We start from the raw sequence: 12,367 nt of genomic DNA on the forward strand, positions 1-12,367 counted from the left end.
CCTAGTTTTTTAAGGAATCTCCCACTGTTCTCCACAGTGGTTGTAGCAGTTTACATTCCCTCCAACAGTGCAAGAGGGTTCGCTTTTCTCCGCATCCTCTCCAGCATTTATTGTTTGTAGATTTTTTAATGATGGCCATTCTGACTGATGTGAGGTGATATCTCATTGTAGTTTGATTTGCGTTTCTCTAATAATGAGTGATGTTGAGCACCTTTTCACATGTTTGTTGGCCATCCATATGTCTTCTTAGGAGAAATGTCTGTTTAGGTCGTCTGCCTTTTTTTTTGATTGGGTTGTTTGTTTTTCAGGTATTGAGCTACATGTGCTACTTATGTATTTTGGAGTTAATCCTTTGTCAGCTGTATCATTTGCAATTATTTTCTCCCATTCTGAGGCTTGTTTTTTAATATTGTTGTCTTTTATTATTTCCTTTGCTGTGCAAAAGCTTTTAAGCTTAAGTCCCATTTGTTTACTTTTGTTTTTATTTCCATTACTCTAGGAGGTGGGTCAAAGAGGATCTTGCTGTGATACATGTCAAAAAGTGTACTGCCTATATTTTCCTCTAAGAGTTTTATAGTTTCTGATCTTATATTTAAATCTTTAATCCATTTTGAGTTTATTTTTTTGTACGGTGTTAGAAAGTGTTCTGGTTTCATTCTTTTACACATAGCTGTCCAGTTTTCCCAGCATCACTTATTGAAGAGGCTGTCTTTTCTCCATTGTATATCCTTGCCTCCTTTGTAAAATAAATAAATAAAGTGCCCATAGGTGTATTGAAACCAACATCTTGACCTACTTCATCATTGGAATCGACACCAAAATCTGACACTTGCTTTTTAAGGACTTTAATCTTACATGTTATAGAAAGAGATGAAAACATCAGGGGAACCAGTGCAGGCACAGACCTAAAATTCAGCTATGAGGAAGCACTCATTATTTGCAACACCTCATCCTGACACCTGCTAAATCACAGATCAGAAGGTAACACCATCCTTGAAGAGTGTGCTATGGAGAGATCACACGAGAGGAAGCTGGAAGGCTGCTTTATGATTTGACTTTTGGTCGCAATTCATGTGAAGTCATACTGCACTGGCCACCTGGTTACCTGTACCTGCACCTGCCCTGGTTACTCTTGAAAGGGACTTCTTACAAATTAGAGCAGGAAGAAGAACTATAAACTTCTCCTTCTCGCTCTCTCTTCACCTAGTCTTAAAATCACAGATTCTGGACGCTTAGCAGAGAAGTAGAGTATCTCAAATCCAAACTTCCTACCACAAACTGCCCCCACCCCTCCAAAAGGGCTTATACAGCATGGCATAGATATTTCTATTTCTTCCATGAGGAACTTGCTGCCTCTTCCAATATCCCTACCCCCAAACTACCAAAATGGTTAGTTTTATCCAATAATAACGATTGTTCCTTTTTTCCAGTTTTCTTTTTTTTTTACTATGTGTGCTGCCAAAGCAAGCACTGATTGTTCCTTTTTCTTGATTTTAAAAGGTGAAAAACTTATTATCCTTCTTTAAAAAAGAAAAAAGTCTACTGCTAGTATGTAATACATATTGATTTTTCCATATGGGTTAGTCACCTACAGCAGGTACTACCGATTTTGGAGCCAAAAGATTCCTGTGCGGGATTGTCCTGTACTTTGGAAGAAGTACTTAGTACTTAGCAGCATCCCTGGCCTCTATACATACAAGCCAGTAGCACTACTTGCGCCTGTGACAACCACAACATCTCCAGTCTTTGCTATCTACTGAAGGGCAAAACTATCCCATTTGAGAGCTACTGCTCTCCAAGAGGTAGAGCCTTCAGGATAACAGAATGATACAACTTCAGTATGTGTGGTAATAAAAAGGGTTAGAGCACAGTAATGTTTTGCTTTGTATCCTAGGCCTTTCACTCAGCTGGAGTTTAGCCAGATTAACCTGTTTATCCATAGTCAGTTATTAGTACATTTCCAGCAGCTAGAGGCACTAGCTATCTCCTAACCCTTTCGCCTTCTCCCAGCTGAATTCTGCAGGCTTTATCACTAGCATTCTTTATTATGCTAGTGATAAAGAATTTCCTTGACAGACAATGCAGGGGATGCAAGAGACTCGGGTTCCATCCCTGGATTGGGAAGATCCTCTGAAATAGGAAATGGCAACCCACTCCAATATTCTTGCCTGGAAAATCCCATGGATAGAAGAGCTTGGTGGGCTACAGTCCACAGGGTCACAAAGAGTGGTACATGACTGAGCATGCACATATTCTATTCTATTAAGGCTTAATTCTGAATACCTCTGATGACTCTATTCGTCTACTAGGGCTGGGATCTGTGCACTCCTCATGAGGAAACTTTCCAGGGTGATGGGAATGTTCTATATCTTGAGACGGTTTGGATTACATGGATCTATGCATTTGTTGAAACTCAGTGAATAAACACTTAAGATTTGTGCATTTCACTATATGTAAATTTTGCATCAAAATAAAAAAACTGTAGACAAATATTAAGTTCTGGTTAATGACATGTATCTGGAGTTTTTAAAATTGTATTTATTTTTTTGGTGGCACTGGAGCTTTGTTGCTGCGTGCAGGTTTTCTCTAGTTGCAGCGACTGGGGGCTACTCTTCATTGCGGTGCACAGGCTTCTTACTGTGGTGGTTTCTTTTGTGGAACATGGGCTCGAGAGCACATGGGCTCAGTAGTTGTGGCACACGGGCTTAATTGCTCCGTGGAATGGGATCTTCCCAGATTAGGGATCCAACCCCTGTCCCCTGCATTGGCAGGCAGATTCCCATCCACTGTTGCTGCTGCTGCTGCTAAGTTGCTTCAGTCGTGTCCGACTCTGTGTGACCCCATAGACGGCAGCCCGCCAGGCTCCCCTGTCCCTGGGATTCTCCAGGCAAGAATACTGGAGTGGGTTGCCATTTCCTTCTCCAATGCATGGAAGTGAAAAGTGAAATTGAAGTCGCTCAGTCATGTCCGACTCTTAGCGACCCCATGGACTGTGGCCCACCAGGGTCCTCCATCCATGGAAGTTTCCAGGCAAGAGTACTGGAGTGGGTTGCCAGTGCCTTCTCCAGAGATCTGGCAGATAGTTGGAAATGCAGGTCTGGAGCTCAGAGAAGTCTGGGAGGATAAATTATTTTATTGAGCATTACAGTTTGTTTGAAAGTAAAAAAGGAGAGTGAAAAAGTTGACTTAAAGCTCAACATTCAGAAAACTAAGATCATGGCATCTGGTCCCATCACTTCATGGCAAATAGATGGGGAAACAGTGGAAACAGTGGCTGACTTTATTTTTGGGGGGCTCCAAAATCACTGCAGATGGTGATTGCAGACATGAAATTAAAAGATGCTTATTCCTTGGAAGAAAAGTTATGACCAACCTAGACAGCATATTAAAAAGCAGAGATAGTACTTTGTCAACAAAGGTCCATCTAGTCAAGGCTATCGTTTTTCCAGTAGACATGTATGGATGTGAGAGTTGGACTATAAAGAAAGCTGAGCACTGAAGAATTGATGCTTTAGAACTATTTTGTGGGAGAAGCCTCTTGAGAGTCCCTTGGACTGCAAGGAGATCCAACCAGTCCATCCTAAAGAAGATCAGTGGGTGTTCACTGGAAGGACTGATGCTGAAGCTGAAACTCCAATACTTTGGCCACCTGATGTGAAGAGCTGACTCATTTGAAAAGACCCTGATGCTGGGAAAGATTGAAGGCAGGAGGAGAAGGGGACGACAGAGGATGAGGTTGTTGGATGGCACCACCGACTCAATGGACATGAGTTTGGGTAAACTCTGGGAGTTGGTGATGGACAGGGAGGCCTGGCATGCTGTGGTTCATGGGTTCTCAAAGAGTCGGACATGACTGAGCGACTGAACTGAACTGAATAGTTTGTTTGGGGGGGACAGCAGCATAAATCCAATTATTCACTGGCTTGATTTCAGGATAAAGTTGTAACTCTGGCTTGGCACACAAGTCCTTCATGATTTGACGGTTGCCTGTGTCTCTAAGCTAATCTGCCATCCTTTACCCGTACCCTCCCCTTCTTTGATCTAGACTCCTTCATGCTCTTAGAACACTGTGCCCTCAGTCACCACGTGCCCTCAAACCCATGCCTGGTGTGCTTTGATCGCCCGTCAGCCCCATCTACTGGCCAGCTTGGTCCAACTGCCCTTCCTCCTGGCCTCTTGACTATGCCTTTCCTTCATTAGTTGGAGTTTGGTTTGCCTGCCCTAGTGGTGCTCCACTCCTGTACCCTCAAATGGCCTGTGCTATTTGTACAACAGCCCTTTATCGTGCTGCATCCTCACTGACATTTTCCTGGCTGTTGAAAGAACAAGCATACCACACTGCACACAGGGTTGCTGAGTGAACATTCTCAAACATAAACCTCCCTGAACCAAGCCCACAACCCTCTCCCCTCCACAATTCTCACTGGAATTCCCTTTTCATGAATAATAAACACCCTCACATCTTCAGCCTTTGTATCTCTGCTGTGCTTACTCGCTCAGTCATGTCCAGCTCTTTGTGACCCCATGTACTGTAGTCTGCCAGGTTCTTCTGCCCATGGGGATTCTCCAGGCAAGAATACTAGAGTAGGTTGCCATGCCCTCCTCCAGGGGATCTTCCCAACCCAGGGATTGAACCCACGTTTCCCACTTTGCACGAGAATTCTTTACCAGCTGAGCCACCAGGGAAGCCCAACAATACTGAAGTGGGTAGCCTATCCCTTTTCCAGGGGAACTTCCCCACCCAGGAATCGAACCAGGGTCTACTGCATTGCAGGCAGATTCTTTACCAACTGAGCTACCAGGGAAGCCCTTGTATCTCTGATGTACCCCCATTTCCAGGCCTCAATTGAAAACTGGCTTTGTCCTGTGAACACCTCTTTGCCTGCAGTTTCTGAAGTGGAGGCTGTTGCTCCTCCCACTCTCCACATGCCTCAGCTCCCCCAGGGCCAGGGTATCACTGTCTTCTCCACACCCCACTCCCACTTTCAGACATTTCCTCCACCCTGACATGAAGTGCCTGCCCCGTTTTTGGCTCATGAGACTCCTCCTCTCTGACCCTGTCCTGGATTCACTTCCCTCCGTGTCTCTTCTTTCACAGATGACTTTGGTGCCTGGTTCTCAGCCTTCTCATCCTAATACTACCATCATCCAGGTGACTTCATTATCTTCATAGATGAGCCAGTAACTCCCTGAACCCTCAGACCCTTGACCTCCTCTTCACCAGAAACCCTCTCCTCTACCTCATTCCTGTCCCTTGGTCTGTTTGCACCTGGAACCATCCACCTCTGAAGTTCTACATTCAGGTTCCCCTTCTCGGCACCTCCTACTGAGGTCTCATGGCATGAATCCCAACAGATATTTAACCTCAGGAGGACCTCCGGATCACTATAAACGCCTGCTGTCATCACTTTCATTCTTATCCAACTGAGATTTCATATCTACCGCTTCAATCATACTCTTGCCAATATCCTCAGCCCCTGACACTCTAGTCTTTCTGTGCTTAGAGCCTGAAAACCCCAACTCTGGATGAACCCATGCTTTGGTCCTCTTTGTGCAGCTGCTAGAGAAAAATCACATCACGTTGCATGATGATGCCATTATAAGTGCATAGCCACCCATGTCACCCAAGACTTCCAAAGAAACTGTCAGTCAGTCTTTTTTTTATTTCCCTAATTGCCAGCAACCTCATCTCCACAAAGATTGTTTCACACCTTCACTATCCCTCTTAACTTCTTGTCTCGATTTCAGCATGTATCCTGACCTCTTAACACACACACACACACACACACACATACATAGGGACCATCAGAAGAAATAGTCCTCAATATTCTGCTACCAAGTCTAGAAGTCTATTTGAATTCACGCTCATTGTAGTTTCATTTCCTCCTAAAATGAATTTCTCCCTAGCCCACTGTCTCCTGCTTTCTCGGGGATCTTATTCTATCATTTACCTCCTATCTTCTCTTGCTCTTTCCTCTGTGCTCTTTAGGACCCTGTGCTCTCACTACTGAGGGCCCAGGTTTGATGGAGGAACTAATCTTACAAACCACGCAGGGTGGCCAAAAATATAACAAGTAAATAAAAATATTCCTACTATCCCACCTCCTCTTCCTTATACTAAATTCGTTCTCTTTCCCAGTTTGAAAAGTTGCCTACATTTTCTAACTTTCTGCTCACCCCACAGCCACCTCCAATCAGGCTCCCACCCCACCACTTCTCTGAAGCTGTTCTCCCCAAAGTCGCCAATGACTGACACAACGCTGAATCTGGTGGGCAAGTCTCAACTCTTATGCTGCCTGACTTCTCTGTAGTATAGCATACTTGATCACTACCTACTTCTATTGTTCACAGTTTTTATGAGGTATAATTTATATGCACATGTTAAAAGTATATAGTTTGATGAGTTTGGGCATAAACATATGCTTATCACACAGTCTATCACCACCATCAAGACAATGAACACATCCATCACCTCCTGAAGTTTCCTTATTCCCCTTGGTAAAACCTTCCATCCCTCTCCTCTTCCTCCCCTCTGCCCCCATTTCCAGGAAGCCACTGGTCTGCTTTCTGTCATCACAATCTATAATCTACAGTTTTGCTTTTTCTAGGATTTTATATAAATGGAATCATTTGGTCTGGCTTCTTTTACTCAACATAGTTACTTAGAGATTCATTCAGGCTGTTGAGTGCATTGAGAAATCTATTCTTTATTATTGTTGAGTAATATTCACTGTGTGGATATATTACAATGTATTTATCTGTTCACCTGTTGATGGACATTTGGATTGTTTCCTATTTTTTTATTGTAACACAGAAAGGTTCTGTGATCATTCACATGCAAGTCTTTGTAGGAATAAACTTCCATTTATCTTGGGAGATAACCTAAGAACTATATGATAGATGTAGGTTTAACTTCCATTTAACTTTTTGAGAAATTAAAAAACTGTTTTCCAAGTAGTTGTACCATTTTGCATTTTCAAAAGGTGTGTATGAAGATTCTAGTTGCTCTACATTTTCATCAACACTTGACATTGTCAGTCTTTATTATTTTAGCCATTGTTGTAGGTATATAGTGGCATTTTATTGTGGTTTTAATTTGTATTTCTCTAAGGACTAATGATTTGAGCATTTAAAGAATGTACTCATTTACATCTATATATCTTTTTGTTGGAGTATCTGTTCAAATCACTTGACCATTTAAAAAACTGGGTTGCTTTCTTAATCTTGAGTTTGGGAAGTTTTAAAAATATATATTCTGACTACAAGTCCTTTATCAGACATGTGATATGTAAATATTTTCTCCCAGTCTTTATTTTTCAAAGAACAGAAGTTAACAATTTTGATAAAGTCTAACTTATCAATTCATTAGTCTATGGATTATGCTTTTGGTATTGTACCCATTTCTTTAAATGTCTTTAAATGCATTCTGTTACATTACATCCACTGGAGTCCCTCTGGTGTTTGCGTGTGTGCTCGGTCGTGTCTGACTCTTGCGACCCCATGGACTGTTGCCCGCTAGACTCCTCTACCCATGGGATTATCCCCGCAAGAATACTGGAGTGGGTTGACATTTCCTCCTCCAGAGGATCTTCCTGACCCAGGGATCAAACCCACAGCTCCTGTGGCTCCTGCGTTGACATATGGATTCTTTACCACTGAGCCACCAGGGAAACCCCTCCTTCTGCTGTCAGTTATCAATTTATTGCCTCTCAGATCCGATTCATCTTTTTTGCCTACTCTGTGAGAGTGAAAATAGACTCTTTAAATATCCTCTTCTTTGGCATGTGGCAGGATGTTAAGCTTTATCAACAGATGGCACTGGAGAGACACTAAAAAAGGAAAGGGGTTTGGTGCCCTAGCTCTGTAGACTTCTGTAGCATGCTTGGCTCCTGCAGTGCCGGACTCCTGTGATCCACACAGCCTCTCCAGTGCCTGGCTCCATCATCATTCAGTTGCTCACAGCCTCCCCCAGCAACCTTCCCGTCAGGTGGTTTTGTAGCAGAGTGCCTCCAGCGAGACATCTCTCTGTGGGACAGCTTACCCCAGCACAGTGGATTTCCATCAAATTCCACTAATGAAGCAGAAAGTGACTTCTTTGCCATTCAGTGTGCTATATGCTCTAACAAGGTCTGGGCTTCAGTCTGGAAATGGAAGGGGTCTTTCCCTTGGGAGTTCTCTGCCCCGGGTAGAAGCTATTATATGTTGTATTGTGTTGTATTATTTATATTATACCTGCTGTTAAAGCACAAGCCAGAATGAAGATTGCTGGGAGAAATATCAATAACCTCAGATACACAGATGACACCACCCTATGGCAGAAAGCTAAGAGGAACTAAAGAACTTTCTTGATGAAAGTCAAAGAGGAGAGTGAAAAAGCTGGCTTAAAACTCAACATTCAAAAAACAAAGAATATGGCATCTGGTCCCATCACTTCATGACAAATAGATGGGGAAACAATGGAAACAGTGACAGACTTTATTTTCTTGGGCTCCAAAATCACTGCAGATGGTGACTGCAGCCATTAAATTAAAAGATGCTTGCTCCTTGGAAGAAAAGCTATGACAAACCTAGACAGCATATTAAAAAGCAGAGATATTACTTTGCCAATAAAGGTCCATCTAGCAAAAGCTATGGTTTTCCAGTGGTCATGTGGGGATGTGAGAGTTGGACCACAAAGAAGGCTGAACGTCAAAGAATCGATGCTTCTGAGCTGTGGTGTTAGAGAAGACTCAAGAGGCTGTTCGACTGTAAAGAGATGAAATCAGTCAATCCTAAAGGAAATCAGTCCTGAATATTAACTAGAAGGACTGATGCTGAAGCTGAAGCTCCATTACTTTGGCCACCTGATGTGAAGAGCTGACTCACTGGAAGAGACCCTGATGCTGAGGAAGATTGAAGGCAGGAGAAGGGGATGACAGAAGAAGAGATGGTTAGCTGGCATCATCAACTCAAGGGACATGAGTTTGAGCAAGCTCTGGGAGATGGTGAAGGACAGGGAAGCCTGGTGTGCTGCAGTCCATGGGGTCACAAAGAGTAGGAAACCTGACTGAGTGACTGAACAATGACAACCTGCTACTACAATTTTAAATATTGGTCATATTTTTTAGCTGTTCTTTTCATCTTCTTTAGAGTTCTCTTTACTCCTTACTTGAAAAAAGCAATGGCAACCCACTCCAGTACTCTTGCCTGGAAAATCCCATGGACAGAGGAGCCTGGTAGGCTTCAGTCCATGGGGTTGCGAAGAGTCAGACACGACTGAGCGACTTCACTTTTACTTTTCACTTTCATGCATTGGAGAAGGAAATGGCAACCCTCTCCAGTGTTCTTGCCTGGAGAATCCCAGGGACGGCAGAGCCTGGTGGGCTGCCATCTCCATGCTAGCCCATGGGTTGGCAAACTGTCCCACGGGCCAAATACAGCCCACTGTCTGTTTGTAAATAAAGTTGTATTGGAACACAGTCATGCTCATTCATTTACATATTGCCTACAACTGTTTTCATGCTACAATAGCAGAGTCGAGTAGCTACAAAAGAGATGGCCCCCAAAGCCTAAAATATTTTTCTCTACAAGAAAAGTTTAACCACCCCTGTACAAGTCAGTTCATTATTCCAGGCCCTCCTTATGTTTAATAGTTCTTCATATTAAACGTTCCCTGTTCAAATTTACTGTGTGACTTTCCTAATCTTCTCAGACCCAATCTAACATGTCTCCAGCTTCTCTGGCCCCCTTTCACAGACCGCTTCCAGGCTTAGCCGTCCTATAATGCGAGTGCTCCTCAAGGCCCTCCTCTCCACTTTCTCTAACTTCTTTTCCAAACGACTTATCTGCTTGCCTATCTTCAGTCACCAGGTCTGTGGAATCAACTAAAGCAAGCTTGGTTTTTAATCTAGGTTCTATGAATGAAACTGCATGCAAATTTTGTGTGGATGCACAAATGTGCATATGGATAAGAAGTTCTCTAGCCTCATCTTTTGGCACAATGGCTCAATAGTTAAGGGCACAGACCCTGGATACAACCTGCTTAAGTTTGAAGCCCAGCTCTGCCACTATGGCCTGGGCTATTGTTTCAGTTTCCTTGTCTATAAAAGAAGGAAAATTGTAGTATTAATACTTGCCTCAGAGAGTTGTTATGAGAGGTAAAGTAGTTAATAGATATGGAGCTCTTCCCTGGTGGCTCAGACTACCGGTAAAGAATCCACCTTTCGGGAGCCGCGTTAGGCATTACTGACAAAATAGAGGCACAGCCCTAAACCCCCTCCCTTTGTTCCGTAGGCACGGACCCGGAATGAAGGAGTTAGGCTTTGTGATTCTGACTTGTTTTTCCCTTTTCTCGGCTGAGTTGACTGAAGAGAATATTAAGGTGCTTATTGTTTTTGAGAGGAGCATGAGAAGGCATAAAGCCTTCTGCAACTGTGCTCAAAGAATAATTCATAAAGTTAATCACTGACATTTGTTCAAGGACTTTTACAAAAAAGTGTTCCAGGGTGAGCGCACAGGCCGCAGCTTGAGGCTATGGGAGGGGTTGCTATCTGAAGCCCATTTGTGAGAAAAGTTTATGGCAAAGGAGTTTGCTGAATTTAGGGCTTAGGGATAATTAAAATAGTTAGAAGCTAAAGATTTAAGGATTGCTGTAATGTTAGCATATTCTACTATAGCTTATAGAAATTAGGGACTTTAGAGATATTATTAAGTAGAAGCCCTTTCTAAGAAATAGTGAGCTTAGGATACTAGGAGCAAACAGGACTCTATGTGGTATGCAGCCCAGATATTAGCATGAGTTACAGTGTATTCACAAGGACACATGAGAAAAAGTAGATAAGAGAATCGCTGAGGAAAGAACTTCTTTTGAGGGGCAACAATGATTTTTGGAGAAAAATAAATCTGGGTCCATGGGAACTAAAAATATCAAACCTCTGACCTAATGCTTTTGTAAAAGTATAAAAGAGAATCATAAGCTTGAAATAAACAGGCAGTCCAAGTAAAATGAGAGGCTGCCTCAGTTTCTCTCGCCGACACTGCTCACCCCTTCAGGTTGAATCCCTGGCTGCTGGAGCTGGACTCTGGCATCCACCTGCAATGCAAGAGATCCAGGTTGGATCCCTGGGTCGGGAAGATCCCCTGGAGAAGCCTGGATTTTTGCCTGGAGAATTCCATGGACAGAGAAGCCCAGTAGACTACAGTCCATGGGGTCGCAGAGTCGGACACCGCCGAAGCAACTTAGCACACATGACATATAATAAGCACTGTATAAGCACTGGGTCTTATTGCCATTTCTGGCACTGCCCCTAACCTCTGTGGCCTAAATAGACCAATGTTTTCCTTCGATCTAGTGGCCCCTGTTTTAACTTTGTGTGCTCACTCAAGTCCTCTGCTTAGAGAATTCTTGCCTGTATGTTGCTTGTCCACTAAATTCTGACCTTCTTCAGGCTTCAACTCAAAGAGGTTAAGTTGTTTCCTCAAAGAAGTCTTCCTGATTTCCAGATCAGAAGGGGTCTCCTGCTATAACCTCCCCAAACTTTCTCTATTTCCCCTCGTAACCCTCATCACAATTTATTCATAGTAATCACTTGTTGCAGCGGTAATTTCTCCCTGGCTTCTTTCTGGACCTCAGCACAGTGCCTAATACATTGTAGGAATACCATAAAGTCAAAGTGTTAGTTACTCAGCCATGTCCAACTCTTTGCAACTCCATGGACTATAGCCTGCCATGCTCCTCTGTCCATGGAATTCTCCAGGCAAGAATACTGGAGTTGGTTGCCATTTCCTCTTCAAAGGGATCTTCCCAACTCAGGGATCGAACCAGGGTCTCTTGCATTGCAGGTGGATTCTTTATCGTCTGAGCCACCAGGAAAGCCCAGGAATACCATAAACATTTGTCAAATAAATGAGTGAATGTATAAGGAACAAAACGTGGGACAAATATTGTTTCTGTTGTTTAGTCTTTAGTGAGTGAGTGAAGTCGTTCAGTCGTGTCCGACTCTTTGCGACCCCATGGACAGTAGCCAACCAGGCTCCTCCATCCATGGGATTTTCCAGGCAAGAATACAGGAGTGGGTTGCCATTTCCTTCTCCAGGGGATCTTCCCCACCCAGGGATTGAACACGAGTCTCCCACATTGTAGGCAGACGCTTTACCGTCTGAGCCACCAGGGAAGTCTTTAAGTAGTGTCCAGTTCTTTTGCAACCCCATGGACTGTAGCCCACCAGACTCCTCTGTCCATGGAATTCTTCAGGCAAGAATACTGGAGTGGGTTGCCATTTCCTTCTCCAGGGGGTCTTCCTGACCCAGGGATTGAACCTGCTTCTCCTGAATTGGCAGGCAGGTTCTTTACCATTGACTCACCAGGGAAGCTGATTCAAATATTGGA

This window comes from Bos grunniens, chromosome 10 (genome assembly GCF_055505025.1).
Source record: "Bos grunniens cultivar Pamir isolate PY7600 chromosome 10, Bosgru_T2T1.0, whole genome shotgun sequence".
NCBI lineage: Eukaryota > Metazoa > Chordata > Mammalia > Artiodactyla > Bovidae > Bos > Bos grunniens.